This window comes from Leucoraja erinacea, chromosome 1 (genome assembly GCF_028641065.1).
Source record: "Leucoraja erinacea ecotype New England chromosome 1, Leri_hhj_1, whole genome shotgun sequence".
NCBI lineage: Eukaryota > Metazoa > Chordata > Chondrichthyes > Rajiformes > Rajidae > Leucoraja > Leucoraja erinaceus.
The window spans coordinates 104,321,219-104,342,521 of NC_073377.1; the positions used below are offsets into that span (position 1 = coordinate 104,321,219).

The following is a 21,303-nucleotide window of genomic DNA, read 5'->3' on the forward strand; positions in this document are numbered from 1 at the left end:
TATAACCCTGAATATTAAGTTCCCAGGCCCGATCCACCTGCAGCCACGTCTCAGTAATCCCCACAATGTCATATCTACCAACCTCTAACTGAGCCTCAAGCTCATCTACTTTACTTCTTATACTTCGCGCATTCATATATAATACTTTTAATTCCTTATGCATCTCACCTTTCACATCAATCCCTATTACACTTGACCATACTCACCTATCCCTTTGTGAGCTTCTTTTCCCGTTTATTCCGGGGTCATTAACTATTCCTTTACTCTCTTTTCCTTTAACTCCATCCTCGACTATCCCATTTGACACCCCACCCCCCTTATTCAGTTTAAAACCACCTGTGTAGCAGTGGCAAACCTGCCTGCCAGAATGCTGGTTCCCCCACCTGTTAAGATGCAATCCGTTCCCCCCTTACTCCAAAACAGATCCCAGTGATCAAAGAATCTAAATCCCTGCCCCGTGCACCAGTTCCTCAGCCACACATTCAGGTCCCGCATCTCCCTGTTCCTGCTCTCGCCAGTACGAGGAATTGGAAGCAAACCGGAAATAACCACCCTGGAGGTCCTGCTTTTCAGCATTTTCCCGAGCTCTCTAAAGTCACGCTGCAGAATATTCATCCGCTTCTTTCCGACATCGTTTGTGCCGACATGCACTACCTCTTCCGGCTGTTCATCTTTGCCTTTGAGGATTTTCTGCACTCTGTCCGTGACATCCAGGATCCTGGCAACAGGAAGGCAGCACACCATCCTCAAATCCCGTCTGTTGCTGCAGAAACCCCTGTCCGTACCTCTCACAATGGAGTCTCCAACTACAATGTTCTAACTCCCTTGAAATAAAAGTTAGCATATCATTAACCTTCACCATTACCTCGTGCACCTTCTGTTAAGTGTCATTTTTTTCTATTTTTGTTTGTTCGTTTGTCCTCCTAATTCATTTTTGACTTCATGATAATTTTCCTTTTTTTTTTACTGGATTCTACATTTCACTCAATCCTTGGCAATAACATTAACTTTTGCCACATCATATGTTTACTCCTTCAACTCAGTAGCCTCCAAACCTCTTTGGTTAGCCATAGTTGATTCATTCTTCCTCCCTCCTTCTGAGTGACCAGTAACAAGAGAGATTTGGAAAGGAATTGGCTGAATTTCACCACGAAACAATGAAAAACAGCTTAGCATGAGTATTGACGTCATTAGGTGTGTATACAGTGCCAGAAACATGTCACCCGTGCAGGCGTGATTCGCTGGGAAACATCTGTTCAAAGTTTTGTAGTGACATAAAACAATTCAAAAATAGTCATTATCACATTTCACACTGGAACAAACTGATTTTCAGTCAAGGTTAATAAACAAAAGGTTCTTCACAACCACATTTCTAGGTCATATTTATTCAACCATAGCTATCAAGTGAGCTAAGACTAGCTTATACTATTTAATCTTGCATGTTGCATTTTCAATTATAAATTAACGTGCAATCACATAAAATGTTAAATATGTCTGACTGAGAGGTATAGCTCAATCTTCTTATTTGTAACTAGTTAAAATGTAATGAACTGCATAAAACTAATTCATTTCTAATTTTTGTTTGATTTGGTCTGTGTTTTTGAACCTATTGTTTGCATCTCCAATTCCAGTGAAGGTTGGTGGAGGATTTATATCATGTTGACATTATCTCCACTGATTTTGCAAAGCCATCAGCTTTGCAGATAGGGTATTGTATTACAGTGATTTATTTGGTTGATATGTAGCCATATAATGTAGCATTGCGCCAGGCTGCGTTTGCAAATGTTGTTGTGAAATAGCACTTTTCTAAATCCTTTACACCTGGGATGACGTCACTAACTCACTGCATTATGCAGTTTTGTATCAGGATTCTCCTCAATAAAATACAATAAATCATTCAGCGTGCATGATGTTTTGTGGTGGATTTAAATCAATCAGGGTTTAGCATCTGTGGTAAGGGACATCCACTAGTTTAAAGTGGATGAAAGGGAGTGAAAGCTGAGAACTTTAGAGTAAAGGTCAACTTCAGTAATGGTACAAAGAGTTCGCAAGAAAGCATGCGTGGTTATAATTGCAGTGATCTTTGATCTCTCTTTGCTGTTTGCAGAAGGATTCACTTTGATACTGAGAGAGTGTCATCTGGAAATATTTATTCAAACAGTGCATAGCTTCAAAAGTTTGAAAAATGGAATATGGCGAATCTTTTATCTGTTTAAAGTAAATATCTTACTTAATTATCTGCATAACCTTTTGAATTTGATCCTTTGCGTACTTCTAATGATCAAGGTTAAAACACTGGACCTGGGAAAAAGAGATAAGCACAGATTATTGTCATACCAACCTCAGATAATAGGCACGCACACAACCAACTGTGCCAAGCTATAAACTTCCCTGTACCACATCCAAATCTTTGCTGCAAGTTTATCTCTCCTTCTGTGAAGGTTTTGTTCCATAGTTTGCACTGTTCTCAGTCCCCCACAGCTGCATTCCAGGACTCCGTCTGGGAAGGACATTCACTCCCATGTTCTCTCCCTTACTACTGGGAATTAAAAATCCTTTTACCCAACTCTCAGTGCATCAGGGCATGTGAGGTGGGAGAAAGTCCAGCCTTTCCGGAATTAGTGGACTATTTCTTATTTTCTCTTACAATTTAAAAGGAATTCAGAATCTAATCGAAGACAGGTCTCAGAACAATCTGACCAATCCTATTGTGTCGGAAGGAACTGCAGATGTTGGCATGCACGGAAGCCAGACACAAAAAGCTGGAGTAACTCAGCAGGTCAGTTGAGTTACTCCAGTTTTTGTGTCGATCTTTGACCAATCCTGTTCCCTGTCCTCTTTTCTGTCTCATATGTCCATGTTGTTTCTCTCTGCCCCTTAATGTGCTTTCACTGTAATAATTAATTTAACTTTTTTAAAGACGTTATGAAGTCTCCTTCCACTGTTTTTCAAATATTATATTCCAGATCTTAACAAATCTTTACATGAATAGTTTTTGACCTTTTGCCTTTGGTTCTTTTGCCTTTATTGCAAATGTATGTTCTTTGGATATTGAACTTTCGACTACTGGGAGTGGTTTATCAAAACTCTTCATGATTTTTATCTTCTCTATCTAATCTATCTATCTATATTACTAAAACTCTTCTCTTGTTTGTGTGTATGTATATGTGTGTGTCTGTGTGACATCTGGGCACAATCTGGTTAATTTCTATTTTCTTCCAAACGCTAGGCCACAGCCTTCCTATTTTCACACATTCTACTTATCTTTTCCCATGGAGGTGATAAACATCTACCTGTTGCATTTCCACCTATATTCCCGAAGTTATTGATCCTTGAAAATTAAAAAACAGCCCAAACTCACCGACTTTCAGCAAAAAAAAAATCTGAATGACGTCACAATGCACTCGCAAGGCAGGACAGGACATTCTGGCTCTTCGCAGTGGGGGGGGGGGGGGGGGGGGGGGGGGGGGGGGGGTGCCATGCTGCAATTTTGCAATTTTGGTGTTTTTGTGGTTTTTTATGGTGGTTTTATGGTGGTTTCACCCTGCTTGAAATGGTAAGAAACTGCACTTGAATTTGGTGGCCTTGCACCCTGCTTGAAGTGATTGGAAACTGTACTATAATTCAGTGGCCTTGCACCCAGCTTGAAGTGGTAGGAAACTGCACTTGAATTCGGTGGCCTTGCACCCTGCTTGAAATGCTAGGACACTTAACCTGAATTTGGTGGCCTTGCACCCTGCTCGAAGTGGTAAGAAACTGCACTTGAATTTGGTGGCTTTGCTCCCTGCTTGAAATGGTAGGAAAATGGATTTGAAGTTGGTGGCCTTGCACCCTGCTTGAAATGGAATTTCAAGGAATAGCCGTGAGTGAGCTGCCAGCACATCATGCTTGATGGACTGAGCTGCCACCCCAAGAATCCATTTGGCCCACAATGTCCATACTAGCCCTCTGGAGACCAATCCCTTCAGCTCACAACACCCATACCAGCGCTCCAGATCCCCCCCCACTGGCCACCAACATTGGAATAGGTGGAGAGGTGGAATATTGCGTCGGGGGACCAACCCTCCCGTGTGAGCATGGGACCCAATGGGTCCCACTTAGTCTAGTTTTACATATAATCTTGCTTCTTGGGATGGCTTTAATCTAATTTTACGTTGTGAAAATGTGATTTGGGCCCCATACGAACCGGCAGTGTTTTTCCTGCCGATATGGAGTTCAAATTCACCGCAAATGCTACGTTCCAATCGATTCCGTTCCAGAAAAACCCACTCGCAAGATGATTTAAATGCTCTTTTTTTTGGACAATCATGTCATAAGAGCAGGTACACAAAAATGCTGGAGAAACTCAGCGGGTGCAGCAGCATCTATGGAGCAAAGGAAATAGGCAACACTTCGGGCCAAAACCCTTCTTCAGACTGCTGGGGGGTGGGGGGGAGAAGAAAGGATTTTGTCATAAGAGCATCTATATTGTCTATATTTTGTGTTATTGTCTACCCATAGTCAATATTTTTATACTAAATATCAGTTTTAGTCCCATGTGTTGTGCAAAAAATAATAATTTTGATTATATTGAGTGGATGTTTCTAGATTAATTTATGGGAATTAAACATTAAATTCCTTCCATCTGCCTTAAATTCGTGACAGTGAGATTTAAAAATAATGTTATATTGTGAATTCTTGTGTGAATGGGATTAGTTTGTTATTTGGATACTTAGGCTATTTAAAAAAAAAATCGTTTTCTTAAGAAATGGAATCTACAGATTCAGATTTAGATTCAGATTCAACTTTAATTGTCATTGTCAGTGTACAGTACAGAGACAACGAAATGCAGTAAAATGTACTGAATAGTGAAAGGCCTGGATCGCGTGGGGACAAACTCCGTACAGACAGCACCCGCAGCACCCGGGTCTCCAGCGCTGCATTCGCTGTCAGGTAGCAACTCTACCGCTGCGCCACCGAGACCGCGGACATTCTTAATGGGAAAGTAATGGGCAGAAAGGCATGTCATGCGTGGTTTGAAGAGCAAAAACGTGTAGTTTACAATGCAAAAATTGAAACGTTGAGGAAAAACAAGGTGTACAGAGTTGCTTATTGGTTACAATCTGAGGAGTATGATGATGCTACTGATTATGAAATGCCAATTTACCAGCTAGCAACTGATCTACTCCATAAAGACTTGGTCTATTGCTAGAAATTGTGATTTATTTACCTATGTGTTACGGATTTACAGCATATAATACAATAATATTAAAGTTCTGATCTTGAGAATATCACATTTTTGAATTTTCAAGACACTGGGTGTTTAGAAACATAGAAACATAGAAAATAGGTGCAGGAGTAGGCCATTCGGCTCTTCGAGCCTGCACCACCATTCAATATGATCATGGCTGATCATCCAACTCAGTATCTTGTACCTTCCTTCTCTCCACGAGGGCCACATCTAACTCCCTCTTAAATATAGCCAATGAACTGGCCTCAACTACCATCTGCGGCAGAGAATTCTAGAGATTCACCACTCTCTGTGTGAAAAAAGCTTTCCTCATCTCGGACTTCCCCCTTATCCTTAAACTGTGATCCCTTGTTCTGGACTTCCCCAACATCGGGAACAATGTTCCTGCATCTAGCCTGTCCAACCCCTTAAGAATTTTGTAAGTTTCCATGAGACCCCCCTCAATCTTCTAAATTCTAGTGAGTACAAACCGAGTCTATCCAGTCTTTCTTCATATGAAAGTCCTGACATCCCAGGAATCAGTCTGGTGAACCTTCCATATGGCAAGAATGTCTTTCCTCAGATTAGGAGACCAAAACTGTACACAATACTCCAGATGTGGTCTCACCAAGACCCTGTACAACTGCAGTAGAACCTCCCTGCTCCTATACTCAAATCCTTTTGCTATGAATGCTAACATACCATTTGCTTTCTTCACTGCCTGCTGCACCTGCATGCCTACTTCCAATGACAGGTGTGCCATGACACTCAGGTCTCGATGCATCTCCCCTTTTCCTAATCGGCCGCCATTCAGATAATAGTCTACTTTCCTGTTTTTGCCACCAAAGTGAATAACCTCACATTTATCCACATTATACTGCATCTGCCATGCATTTGCCCACTCACCCAACCTATCCAAGTTACCTTGCAGCATCGTAGTATCCTCCTCATAGCTAACACAGCCCCCCCAGCTTTGTGTCATCCGCAAACTTGGAGATGTTGCATTCAATTCCCTCGTCGAGATCATTAATATATTATTTGTTACTATAACTAATTTTTATTACTATTCTATATTACTTTATTACTATTTCCGTCACAACGGTCAATTTTGTAATTAACTACAATTAGGTAATTAACTAATTATATGCTTTAATTTCAGGTCATCCAAATAAGGTGTTTTATATTTGTTTCAGAATGCTTCAATCTATAATAACTGAAAATTTCATTCATTTATCTTAATTTTTAAGAAAGTTATGGGCTTTTGACTGTCCTCGACCACAGCTTTTGTTTTAAGCAATGGAAAAGCAATAGGAACAAGATGCTAATTTCCGAGTATGTAAATGGCCATAACTGTTTTAATACTGAAGATATCAAAATGAATTAGGTGTCAAATTAAACTTATTTTTATGCTTTATCTGATGGGATAAATTGCAGACTTGATTTTTTAAATCTCAAAATTTTGTAACATTGCTATACAAAGGTTTTTGTAAACCAAAATGAGTATTTTAAGGCCTGTTGCTCCAGATTCCAGCATTTGCAGGTTCTTGTCTCCACGAGAATGTTAAAGCTGAGGAAATGCTTAACTGGGAGAAATAATTGGCCATCAAACACGATTAATTGGGACAGTGCTAATCAGAACAAGGCAGTTTGGTTTAGGAAGATAAGTAAGGAGGATGGATAAGGTTGGCAAAGAAAAGAAGCCTTGGCTGACCAAAGATGTTGTAAATTTAGTCAAAAAGAAAATGAAATACATGCACATTTTAAGAAGATGAAATGAGAGAAGGACATTGAGGAATATAAAGCAAGGTGGAAAGGAGAAAGGAAACCTAGCAGGCATTAAAAGGAACAAATAAAGCCACATAATGTAATCTGCAAGTCTGATTGAAGAAAAACGCAAGGCTTTTTATCCCTGCATTAAAATGAGAGAGTAAACAGGAGAAAGAAGGATGGGAACTTGTACTTGGAATCAGAGGATCGAGCGGGGTACTAAACAAGTACTTTGCATTTGTTTACACCAAGGAGAAAGACATGGAGGACAGTGTAGAAGTGCAGAATACCTATCTGCAAGGGCAGTTTAAAATGAAGAGGAGAGGGGGTTGGCACTTGAAGAGCATTAAGAAAGATAAATCCCCAGGGCCTAATGGGATCTATGCCAGGATACGGAGAGGGACAAGAGAGGAGATTGCAGAAGCTTTGGCGAAGATCTTTCCATCTTCTCCAGCCACTGGTGAAGTTCTAAAGGACTGGAGAGTAGTTAATGTTGTTTCTTTGTTTAAGGTAGGAAGTAGAGAGAATCCAAGGATTATGGGAAGTTATTAGAGATAATTTTCATGATAAGATTTACTTCCATTTGGAGGAGAATGGGTTAATTAAGGATAGTTAGTGTGGGTTTGTATCCGGATGCTCCTGTTTTACAAACATTGAGTTTTTTGAGGTGACGACGGTGATCGATGAAGGTAAGGTGGTGGATGTCGTCTACATGGATTTTAGTAACTCAAGTAATGAAGTTCCCAGTGGTAGGCTGATCAAGAAAACTATGGTGCACGGGATTTTAAGTGCCTTGGTCATATGGATTCATAACTGGCTTACTGATAGAAGACAGTGGGTTGTGGTGGAAGGGCAAATGGCAGATAGAGTTTAACCCAAGCAAGTGTGAGGTGCCTTGGGAGGATGAATGTAAGGCGGAATTAATTACAATTACAATTAATAGTAAAACCCTTAACATCATCGATGTACAGAGGAATCTTGGGGTCCAAGTCCATAACTCCCTAAAAGTAGCCTCACATATAGAGTGTTTAAGAAGGAATATGGTATGATTCATTGATTGGGGCATTGACTATAAGAATCAAGAAGTCATGATGCAGCTTTATAGGACTATGGTTAGCCCACATGTGGTGTATCGTATGCAATTCTGGTCGCCCCAATACTGGAAGGATGTGGAGGCTCTGGAAAAGGTGCAGAAGAGGTTATCCAAATTATGCCTGGTTTAGGGGTATCAGCTGGAAGGTGAGATGGACAGACTTGGATTGTTTTCTTTGGAATGCAAAAGGTTGAGAGGAGGCCTGATAGAAGTACAGTGAAATTATGAGAGGCATAGATATGGTAGGCAATCAGAGCCTTTTTGGATGGAAAATCAAACACTCGAAGGTACAGCTTTATGGAAAGAGGAGCAAAGTTTAAAGAAGATGTGTGAGGCAAGTTTTTCCCGCACAGAGGGTGGTGTACCCAAAATGAGCTGCCGGGGTTGGTGATGGAGGCAGATGCAATAGTGACATTTAAGATCATTTTTTTTGATATGCAGGGAATGAAGGGATATTGATTATATACAGACAGGTAGAAATTGGTCTTGGCATCATGTTTGGCGCAGACATTATTGCCTATTCTTATGCTGCACTGTTCTGAATTCTATGTTCTACCTTTACAAAGAATAAAATAATGGTCAGCAATTCCGACCTCTTGATTATCCCCAAATTTATGTACTCTACCATTCACCAGGAAGCAATCAGCAGCCAAATCTTAAACTATGAAATTCACTTCCTATATTCCCCATTCCATTCCCATTGTTACTCATATAAAATGCTCCTTAAAAGTATTTTCCCATTTGTCCTGATATTTCCTTATATGACGATGTCAAATTTTGATTTGTAATGTAAGTCAACAGCTTTAGGTGAATGAATGAATGGAGGCAAAGATGTAAACCTGCTTGAGGGAATCAAACACGAAGATCCCATGGAGATGGATTTTGGAAATGGGTCATTGTTTGTCAAGGTTCTATGAAGACATTGAAACTGACAGAGAAGGGGGGAACACTTAAGGGGAAAGAAAGTTTAATTATATCCGTTAACATAGAGCCTGGAAGGAAAGTCGAGTGATCAAAGATTTACTAGGAATAAGGTGAAGGGAGCAGGAGATATGCTTTTGGGAGAAGATGAGTTTGAAGAGAAGATGAGGGGAGCTCAGAGACAAATAAGTGGAGGTTCATCCTTAGGTCTAGGGAGGCCTTGGTTATTTGAGTCACTGGGATAGTGCGGAGAAAATATAGGAGTTAATTGCATTGTTGTCATTCTTATATCATGGCAATCCTTGAGCTCCTTTGGTGTTGAAAACACCAAGTGGGAATGTGGGAATGTGGGAAGGTTTAAGTAGAGAAAAGATTCAAGGGTTGTTTTTGCATTTCTGGTACAGCAAGTTTGTACATGCAAGTTCATGATCTAATTTATTGTTCAATCAGATTAGATGGTTAATGGGTAAACCAGTTGTAAACTGTATCTGATTTGGTATGCTTATCTTGAAGATAAAGATCAACATCTGAATAGTTTATAAAGATCAGAGAAAGCTTTTTTTTTCATTGAACAATGGCATCTATGGCGGGGCCGGAAATAAAGCTACAAAACTACTGTGGCAAATGGAGGACCAAAGTACATGTTAGATTTTCAAAGTACACGGGTACATATTTTGGAAATTCAGTCTGAAGAAGGGTTTCGGCCCTGAAACGTTGCCTATTTCCTTCGCTCCATAGATTCTGCTGCACCCGCTGAGTTTCTCCAGCTTTTTTGTGTACCTACATATTTTGAAAGGCAGACTTTCCCAGAACAAGGGACAGGGGAGAAAAAGGAGCCATCTGAGAAGGTGATTAGAGGTGGTCAAACATGTGGTAAGGTCAATGGGGTCAAGGATTAACAACTGGAAGAAGAGAGGAAGCGAGAGTAGGTGTAAACTCATCATCACTGTTCAACAAATTTAACAGTGAACTCAGAGGGGAACAAACACAATATATTCAAGTGACAAACTGCTGAAGCTGAAAGAGGAACTAATGAGATAAACTCAAAGGGAACTACAGATGCTGGAATCATGAGCAAAAAGCACAAAGTGCTGGAGTAACTCAGTGCATCAAGTAGATCTCTGGATAAAATGTTTTAGGTGGCGTTTTGGGTCAGGACCTTTCATCAGGTTGATTGTAGTTGGGGGGGAGAAACCTGGAAGAGTGGCGGGGGGAGAAAACTGGAAGAGTGGTGGAGGCAGGACAAAGTCAGGCAAGTGATAGATAGATTCTGTTGAGGGAAGTCAATTGGCAGTTAGGTGGACAAAGACTAGAGATGAAAAGGAGACTAAAGGCTATGAAATACGAAGAGAAGAGGTGTAGGTGGAAGGCGATAGAGTTCAGGAGTAGGGGGCAGGAGAGAGATCGGTGGACATCCAAGTGGTGCACAGGAATGAGAAGAGGGAGAAAAAAGAGGGGGACTTTTTTCTGAAGTCATTTATCTGAAGTTGGAGAATTCAATGTTCATACCATTGGATTGTAAGTTACCCAAATGGAATATGAGGTGCTGTTCCTCCAGTTTGTATGTAGTCTCACTCTGGCAATGAAGGAGGCTCTGGACGGAAAGGTCAGCATGAGAATGCAAAGGGGAATTAAAATGGTTAACGACTGGGAGATCCAGCAGGCCTTGGCAGACCGAGTGCAAGTGCTTGGTGAATCGGTTGCCTGCTCTGCCAAGCAACTTGATGTTGCCAGTGTAGAGATGGCCATGTCAGGAGCACCAAATGCAGTAGATGTGTTTAGACAACGTGTAGGTGAACCTCTGTTTCACTTGCAAGGGCTGCAGGGGACCCTGAATGGCAATAAGAGTGGAGGTGTGGGCACAGGTGTTACATCTCCTGCAGTTGCAGGGGAAAGTACCTGGGAATGGGGTCGTTTGGGTGGGAAGGAGTGAGTGAACTAAGGCGTTGTGGAGTGAGTGGTCTCTGAGGAACGTGGAAAGGGGTGGCGCCAGGAAGATGTGATTAGTGCTGAGATCAAATTGAAAGTGGCAGAAATGTCAGAGAATGATGTGTTGGATCTGTTCAAGAGAGAGTTAGACTTAACTCTTAGGGTTAACGGAATCAAGGGCTTTGGGGAGAAAGTAGGAACGGGGTACTGATTTTGGATGATCAGCCATGATCATATTGAACGACAGTGCTGGCTCAAAGGGCCAAATGGCCTACTACACTTATTTTCTATGCTTTTATGGATGTGGAGGCCGATAAGGTGAAAGAGTGTCTCTTGTGTTGTCTAGAGGGAGGGGGAGTGAGAACAGAATGACAGAACACAGGAGACATGGGTGAGGGATCGATCAAAAACAGCAGGGGAGAAACCACATTTGCTAAAGCAAGAGGTTTGGAATTTAGATGATTCCTGGAACACATCTTGGGGCCTGATGCAGTGGAGACAGGAACATCGAGAGTAGGGCTGGCATTTTTGCAAGAGGCAGTGTGGGTGGTGATAGGTGACTGGATGGGTTTATAGCAGTCGATAGTCTGGCCTCTGTGGTGGATACAGTCTGTCTGTGGGGGAGCAGGAATAAGACCAGAACTAGGGGCACAGAGGACATTCGGATGAGGAGATCTGGGATAGCAGGGTGAGAACTATGATTACAAAAGAAAGAGGGCATCTCAGATGTCCTAGAATAGATACCCTCATATCCTCATGGGAGCCGACAGGACATGGTGGAGAAATTGGGAATGTTGGGCATTGGAAATTTTCTTTTCACTTGGGCAAACAGCAGGTAAGAGAGGTAGGGCAAAGTGAGATGTACGAAGAAGCAGCAGATATTAGACAGTTTGATTTATTGTGCAGAGCCAGAACTGCAGCACCGAGGGTGGGACCAATGTGGAAGATAAAGTCAGGAGGGGGACTTGTCTCAGGAGATAATGCCATCATCTACCAGTCAAATCTCTGCCACCCCACGCTTCCAACCAATCAAGAATTAATGTTGTTAAAATAAGTTTATATAACAAATTGATTAAGGAAACGCAGAAATGTAATTCCCAGAGTGAAAGAAAGTTTAAAAAGCTGCCTAATGGAATACATCTTGGAACTAGGTATAGTTTACCATTCAGTGATAGAGTAATTGCCAACATGTAGTATCAATTATAACTGTTATCTTAGAGTTATAGAATAATACATGGGGAATATAAGGGGAACTATACAATTAATGATATGCCCTTTGACACCATTGATGCACAGAGGGTTCTTGGGATCCAAGACCGTAACTCCCTGAAAGTGCAACACAAGGAAATAAAGTGATAAAAAAAAGGCATATTCTATGTTTGCCTTCATTCGTCAGGGCATTGAGTGTAAGAATCAAGAAGTCATGATGAAGCTTTATAGGACTTTGGTTAAGCCGCAATTGGAGCATAGTGTGCAGTTCTGGTCGATCCATTACATGAAGGATCTAAAGACTTTGGAAAGGGTGCAGAGGAGGTTTATCAGAATGATACCTGGATTCCAAGATGGTGCCCAACACAGGGGACTATTTGCGTGCTAGCTACAGAAGCAGATCTACAAACTCACATTACAATTGCTCCACACTCTTAAATCTGTATTCCTACAACAACATTTCTGATTCCCTTATCATGTATCTATGCACTGTAAATGGATTGATTGTAATCATATATTGTCTTTCCACTGACTGGTTAGCACCCAACAAAAAGCTTTTCACTGTACCTCGGTACATGTGACAATAAACAATAGGGAACGAAAACTGCAAAAATTAGGGGGTATTACCTATAGAGAGAAGTTTGACAGACTTAGATTGTTTTCTCTGGAATGCCAGAAGTTGCAGGCAAACAGTATGTAAAATTATGAGAGGCATAGATAGGGTAGACAGTCAGAATCTTTTTCCCAGGATGAAAAAATCAAATGTTAGAGGCCATAGTTTTAAGGTGAGAAGAGCAGAGTTAAAAGGAGATGTGAGGGGAAGTTTTTCACAGTTAGGTTGACGAATACCTGCAATGACTTTCTGAGTTGAGTTAGATATGACAGTGACATTTAAGAGACTTGGTATAGGCTTATGGATATGCAGGGAATGGTGGTATATGGATAATGTGCAGGCAGATAAGAGATTATCTTGGCATCATGTTTGGCACAATACTGTTCTATGTATAGGATGGAACTGCAGATGCTTGTTTATATCGAAGATAGACACAAAATGCTGGAGTAACTCAGTGGGCCAGGCAGCATCTCTGGATAGAAGGAATGGATGATATTTCAGATCATCTTCTCCCAGCTAACAATGGTTTATTCTACATTTTCCTTGGTCTGCATCTCTTTTGATCTCTTATCCTTATCTCTGTAACTCCCTCTGCCCTGACTCAGTCTGAGGAAGGGTCTCGAGCTGAAACGTACCTATTCCTTCTACCCAGAGATGTTGCCTGTCCTGCTGAGTTACTCAAGCATTTTCTGTACTGTTCTATATTCTATGAAGCATAAAGTTATTGTTAACTATTCCAGCTGATGCCACGTGATAATGTAATTGCTGGTAGACAAAAATGCTGGAGAAACTCAGTGGGCGAGGCAGCATCTATGGATCGCAGAAATAGGTGATGTTTCGGGTTTCAGAAGGTCTCGACCCGAAACATCACCTATTTCTGCGCTCCATAGATGCCGCCTCACCCCCTGAGTTTCTCCAGCATTTTTGGCTACCTTCGATTTTACCAGCATCTGCAGTTCCTTCTTAAACAAGGTAATTGCTGGTATCACTTCTGAAAGGCAATCAGCAATGACTGGAGGGAAAAAGTACTGTTCCAGGAGCTTCAAGGCCTCATTGAGCAGCAGGTACTTTGCGAACAGAATCTGTACCATGGAATACCAAAGAATCGCTGACCACAAGGAAGTGAACCAAGATTGTCAGAGAATACTCTGGAACTGCAGATACTGGAATCTTCAGCAAAACACAAAGGAACTCAGCCAGTCTGACAGCACCTGTGGAGGGAATGGACAGGAGACGTTTCGGTTCAGAACTCAACTCATCCCAAAACATCGCCTGTCCATTCCCTCCACAGATGTTGCCTAATCTGTTAAATTCCTCCAGCATTTTGAGTTTTACACTGGAGGCTTTGGTGCATTATGTCGATAGAGAGAAAAATGTACAAAAGGAGATCCAGGAGAAGTATGTTCAGAAGGCAGTGCTTGAGAACGGCAGAGCTATTAGCACAAGAATTGCAGACACTCAACAAGGCGTCCTAAGATAACCTTTCAGAGCAATAGAAAATGCCAAGTAAATGCGAGTAACATCCATATCCACAAACACATTTCAAAGCCCATTAACTGTTCTCATACATGTTACTGAAAACATATCCCCAGGCTCCTGTCTCTCTCACCAAGCAATATTCAGAGAGGCTTTGTACAAAGAGCATTGTGGAACGTATTGTGTCCTAACACACCATGTGTGGGCAAGCTATGAGAATTTTAAAGCCAGTTTCTTTCACTTTGGTGGCAGAAGTCCAAACAATTTTAATTCTTCACAGACTGAAACAGATGTTGTTTTGATTTTTTGCTAATCTCTCTTTTTAACAATTCATTTAATGAAAATCACCAAATGGAAAAGTGAGTAGATGCTTCCTACACATTTTGTCTGCTCCATTGCAAAATCACCCCAAGGTATACCTACTTTAAGAAGTTCCCGTCCTTTCTACAGAAGGACCAAAGAGGTCCTTCGGCAGTTGTATAGGGCCCTAGTGAGACCACACCTGAAGTATTGTGTGCTCTGGAGTTTAGAAGGATGAGCGGAGATCGTATTGAAATATATCAGATTATTAAGGGTTTGGACACGCTAGAGGCAGGAAACATGTTCCCGATGTTGGGGCAGTCCAGAACCAGGGGCCACAGTTTAAGAATAAGGGTTAAGCCATTTAAAACGGAGATGAGGAAACACTTTTTCTCACAGAGAGTTGTGAGTCTGTGGAATTCTCTGCCTCAGAGGGCGGTGGAGGCCGGTTCTCTGGATACTTTCAAGACAGAGGTAGATAGAACTTTCAAAAATAACGGAGTCAGGGGATATGGGGAGAAGGCAGGTACGGGGTACTGATTGGGGATGATCAGCCAATGATCACATTGAATGGCGGTGCTGGCTCGAAGGGCCGAATGGCCTACTCCTGCACCTAATGTCTATTGTCTAATCTCTGACGAGTCTTCTGCAACACCCTCTCTCGCTGCTCCCCCTCTGTGATTCCTCCTGCTCTCCAGGTCTATGATCATATTTCAACCCAGAATCCTTGCATCCTCTCTCTCTCTCCATCCCCCCACTCCCTAGTTGCCGCACTAGTTTCACTGTCAACATGTTGAGTTTCACATAACACATGTATATAGTGGGCTGTATATCTAGCCCACAGCCAACAATGGACAATTGTGGGCCCCACCTTTTCTTGATCACCGCTGCTTTTTGCATATCTTTCTTTCATGTATTCCATTTACCTTCTGTATCTCTCGTTACCCTTTCCTCTGGCTCTCAGCCTGAAGAAGGGCCTTGACCCAAAACATCACCTGTTCCTTTTCTCCAGAGATGCTGCCTGACCCACTGAGTTACTCCAGCATTTTGTGTCTATCTTTGGTTTAAATCAGCATCTGCAGTTCCTTCCTACACTTCAAAATGTTTAATCTGTTGTGAACCAAACAGGACCCCAACCTCAGTATGAAGTGTATATTGCATTTCCACATTTAAACATAAAGGATTGTGTCTAATGTGGAAATAAAACGATTACAAAGTTGCAGTGGACATTTTCTCTAGAAACACTAATTTCTATGCATTTTTCAGTCCATAAAATAAGGTTTTCAATAAATGTCAATCTGGAAGTTCATCTGATTGATTGTCTAGCCTCCATCGTTAGTTGGGGAAGACTCCAAAGATTACAACAGAGTAAGATAAAGAGCATGTGCCTAGGAATTCTATTGGATGACATGTTTTCTCAGGGTTATCAATATTTATGTAGTTGTGTGTCTTGGTGCTTTTTTGGTATGACTGTATGGAAAATCAAATTCTTTGTATGTTTTTACATACTTGGCTAATAAATTAATTACAATAGCAATTAATTACAATTACAATTTACTGAATGTTTTTTTTCCCCAGGGACAAGCATGGTAATGACCTGTTCCGGGTTAATTCATTTCTTTAGTTTTTGAGCTACATTGTGGAAACAGGCCCTTTGGCCCACCGTGTTTGAGCCACCCATCACCCATTCACACTAGTTCTATCTTATCCCACTTATATCCACTCCCTACACACTAGGGTCAATTTATTGAGGGAGAAGTAATCTACAAAGCTGCAAGTCTTGGGGATGTGGGAGGAAACCAAACACCAGTGGGAAAGCCGTACAGTCACAGGGAGAATATGCAACCTCCACGCAAACAGCACCAGAGGTTGAACCCAGGTCTCTGCCACTGTGATACAGTGGCTCTACCAGCTGCACCATTATGTTTTGAATTGGAAAATTTGACAAGACCAGCATCAATACCGTTTGTAACCCTGATGTGATTGCCTTATCACAGGGGCACAGAAATGAAGAATACCTCTTTCCCAAGCATCTCACTCATCAGGGGGGTACTCTGGAACCGCATGGCACTCGGATCGCATTTCTGCAAGGTAAGTAAAAATACGTTTTTTTTAATGCTGTGACCACTCATCATTAGAGCAAACGATGTTAATGTTTCAGTTTGAAGAACCTTCATCAAAAACTCTGTTATTCCTTCCACAGATGCTGCCTGATCTACTGAGTGTCTAGCAATTTTTGTTTTTGTTTCCATTGAGTAAATAATTTACTTTCATCCTACATATCTGCTTCCTGGGTGAGTTATCCCTCCCTCATCAACCCCTCAACCCTCACATCTCTATGCTGCCTTCACACCTACAGTCACCTGAGTCTCTGGCCTCAACAATCCCGATCTGCCACCCCACATCATGAAAGTGGATTGGCTACCTTTTCTCCTTCCTGCCTCTGTAATACTGAAAATTGTTTTATGAGAAACAAGTTGAGGAAAGGAATCAGGTTGTAAAAACTTTACCTCTAATACCCTGCCTAGTCATGCGTCTGTCTAAATGCCTTCTTAAACATTGCTATCATATCTGCTTCTACCACTGCCCCAAGCATCACATTCCAGGCACTTACTACATTGCCTTGTAATTCTCCTGTAAACGTTCACCATCACAACTTAAACTTATGTCCTCTGGTATTTGATATTTCTCATGCTGAGAAAAAGACTATGCCTATCTATGACCTGTCCCTGCTTCATTCATTTTACATTACCCCTCAGCCTTTGACATTCCAGAGTAAACACTAAATTGCACAACCTCTCCCTATAACTAACACAGGCAACGCCCCATTGAACCTTACTACGCCATTTCCAAAGTCTCCACATCTTTCCTATCATGAACCAATCAGCACTGGACACAGTTGCCTAACTAAAGTTTCATACAACTGCAACATGATTTCCTAGCTTTTATGTTTAAATTCCCTGACCATCGAAGCCAAGCAAGCTGCACACTTTGGCGGATGTTTAGAGCAGCAACCAAGTTTTTGTGAACTTATGTATTTCAGAAATAACTCTTTGGTTTACAGGTCCTCACAAACACGTCTGACTACAACAGTGGTCAGCTACACAGCTGTGGTGTGAAAGCAAAACTGCGCGAAACAGCAGCCCCTCCCAAGTCACGTCACTCGAGGGTAAGATCTTGCAGACAAAACACAAATTGGCAGAGTTGTGAATAGTGAGGATGGTTGTCAATGGATACAGCAGGATATTGATCAGGTGAAAATGGGGGCGGGGAAATTGCTGATGGAGTTTAATCAAGAGAACTGTGAGATGGTGGACCTTAGGAGGTCAAGTAACGTAAGAGCAAAGAATACTGTCAATTGCAGGTCCTTTCTGAGTAATGATGCATAGAGGGATCTTGGATGCAAGTCCATAGCTCCCTGAAAGTGATCACACAAGTAGATAGGGCATCGTATGACAATTTTGAACAACAAGAAGTATTAGATCAGGATTACAAACAAATTTGTTAAAACTTTCATGGAAAAGTAGCAAATTCTTTCAAAAAATGATTACAGTAGCATTTTGATTAAATTAAGTTTTGGTGTTTTAAGCACAAGATATTCAAGAGTTTGTCACCTGCAGAACATTCTTCAAATATTCTTCAAATGTTCTGACTTAGAAAAATCTCACACTAAGAACTATATCAGATGGGAAATGCAATACCAAATTAGTGAAAAGGAGAGGGAAAGGGCTGGGCAATGGTGACAAAGTGGCCGAGGTCAGGATGGAATCTCTGTCGCTAGCGCTGTCAGGCAGCAGCTTTACCCAGCTGTGCTAATGTGCTGCCCAGTGTCAGTTGTCACTTTTCAGATCATCTTTCACTCTAACTACACAGCCTAAAGATCTGCCTATTTTTATTCACTATCCTTTAACAACATATTTCATTCAGTACATTCCATCTCACCCTATCACAGGTATTTGTTTTCTGCTCTCTCTGCCACTCCAACTTTCTCTGCAGCTTTAAATTTGTTTTAGCTTTCTAATTTTCTGGTTCAGATGAGATCATTGACCTGAAACAATAACTTTGTTTCTCTTTCACAGATGCTATCTGACTTGTGAATATCTCCAGCCTTTTCTGCTTTATTTACTGAAAGGCATAACTCTCAGATATAACACATTATCCAACAAAGCACACAATATCACTTTCATTTTTGCTGTTCATTTATTCTATTCCTACAAATTCAATTGGTATGAGGCAAATGTAGATACCATGCAGTTCTTTTTTGAAATATTATTTTTAATAAATGCAAATTGCAAAAACAATAACAAACTACTCACTGCGTGCAGTAGTTGAGCTTCTTGTTTCAATTTTTTCTTATTATATAGAACTAGGACAACAATGTGTGCCCAGTAAAAATGTGAAAATATAACCGTGGAAATTTCCTATGGATCAAGCTGAAGTTTGAAAATATTCCAACTTTTCTGTTATGAACGGTGTTTAAACATTATACCCAGGTAATATATTTTACATGTATTGTGTGAATTGGATATTGTTTTCTTTTTGAAGTCTAATCCCTTCTTGCAAAAATGCTAACTACTGTGACATTGAACATTCAATGCAGAGCAAGGTTGCTCTAGCAATTCCAGTTGTTTTTTCTAGATTTCAAATACACCACAAATATTCAGCAATGATATTTGCTTTCTTAAATTGCTTTTGCTCTTGAAAATAATGACTTTGTGAATGCCAAACTAAGTATTAGGACAAACCAAGCATTTTGTATGCACATATGCGTCTTGAGACATCTTGAAATGTCAGCACACTTGGGACAATAAGATGTAAATTAGATTTTGGTGACGATGAGACCTACTAAAGGTCATCTTGTCTCCTGATTAACCTTTGTGGATGAAGTTAGCAATGAAACGACTTGCAAAACTGATGACGACACAAGAAATGTACATGAGAGATGATTGTTGATCAAATAATAAGTTTGCAAATGGACCTCATCATGACCTTTATTAATGAAAAGAGCGGTCAGAGGACTTTTTGAATGTTGTATTAAATAAAGTAATAGTACACAAAAGAGTGGAGGAAACACAGATGAGGTGGGAGATCTTTCCTGGGATCTTGAAAGCAGTAATGAGTTGGAGGGTGGGGGGAGGGGGCAGTGGGACTGATGAGGTGCATGAGAGGTGTAAGGAGTGGAAGTAAAATTGTTTATGAAAGGCGCTCCAGACTGAGCAGTGGAACATAGGTTCAGCCACATCAGGATAATGTGGTTGAATGTGCAGTCATCATCTCTAGTTAGCAGTGAAAGAGGAGTGATGGGCTTATCAATAGGAGAATTTGCTGATATGGAGTGAGGCAAAACATCACTATTCAGGGACGGAGAGAAAAGACTCCAGTGAACAGGCTGATACAACCGACTAGGTGTGAAGTGGTGGAAGTACGTACAGACCACATTCTGCATGTGCACCATGGTCATCAAATTACTGACTACTCCACCAAGTTATTTTTACAACCTAGTTCACACTTGTGTTTATCCATCATCATAAAACAGAGTTGGCAGAGTTTACAAGAATGATCCCAGGAATGTGTAGGTTAACATATGGTGAGCATTTGATGACACTGGGCCTGTACTCGCTGGAGTTGAGAAGAATGAGGGTGGACCTCGTTGAAACATACAGAATGGTGAAAGGCTTGCATAGAGTTGGTGTGGAGAGGATTTTTTCCATCAGTAGGAGAGTCTAGGACTAGAGGTCATAGCCTCAGAATTAAAGGACATTCGTTTAGGAAGGAGATGTCGAGGAATTTCTTCATCAATCAATCAATCAATTTTATTTATATAGCACATTTAGTCAGAGGGTGGTGAACCTGTGGAATTCTTTGCCACAGAAGGCTGTGGAGGCCAAGTCCGTGAATATATTTAAGGCAGAGATAGATAGATTCTTGATTAGTACGGGTGTCAGAGGTTATGAGGAGAAGGCATGAGAATGGGGTGAGGAGGGAGTGATAGATCAGCCATGATAGACTTGATGTGCCGAAAGACCAAATTCTGCTTCTATCACTTATCTTATGATCTTATGATCTTATGACTGCACATCTCAGGATTGTTTCCAGTACCTCGTGCTAGTGAAGGTAAGAATAGGAAGATAGGGGAAATGAATGTGTGGTTGGTGCAGGGGGTGGGGATTCAGATTTCTGGATAATTGGGATTTCTTCTGGGGCAGGAGTGACATGTTTAAAAGGAACGGGTTGCACCTTCTCTGGAGGGGGAGGAACATCCTAGCGGGAAGGTTTGCTAATGATACATGGGAGGGTTTAAACTAGATTGGCAGGGGGGTGGGATCTCGTGCAGGACAGAGGCATGTGAGAGGCTAGAAGATGGTATGGAGGGTGGTGTGGGAAAGGTTAGTGGACAGAATAGGCAGGTGAAAGGTGGAGAGCGAGGAAGGAGGGTTGGTTTAAACTCCACGTATTTTAATGCAAGGGGCCTGATGGGTGAGGCAGATGAGCTTAGGGCATAGATAGGTACGAGCGACTGGGAAGTTGTAGCCATAACTGAAACCTGGTTAAGGGAGGGCCAGGACTGGCAGATCAATGTTCTGGGTACAGGAGCTTCAGGAGAGGCAGGTGTGAGGGGATAAAGAGGAGGGGGGTGGGGGGTGTTGCATTGTTGTTTAAGGAGGATGTCACGGCTGTGATCAGAAGTGACATTATGGACAGTTTGTCTAGTGAGGCTATATGGGTGGCGCTGAGGAACAAGAAATTGATGATCATTTTGTTGGGGGTGTACTACAGACCCCCGAA

At 41.4% G+C, this 21,303-nt stretch overlaps 1 long non-coding RNA gene across 1 annotated transcript; it reads left to right on the plus strand.

Moving 5' to 3' along the window:
* The first annotated feature begins 530 nt into the window (after positions 1-530).
* LOC129700236 (uncharacterized) lies at positions 531-18,218 on the plus strand. The gene is made up of 3 exons (XR_008723999.1): positions 531-2,779; positions 16,515-16,608; positions 17,582-18,218. It is a non-coding gene; the product is annotated as an uncharacterized LOC129700236 (long non-coding RNA).
* The last annotated feature ends 3,085 nt before the right edge of the window (positions 18,219-21,303 follow it).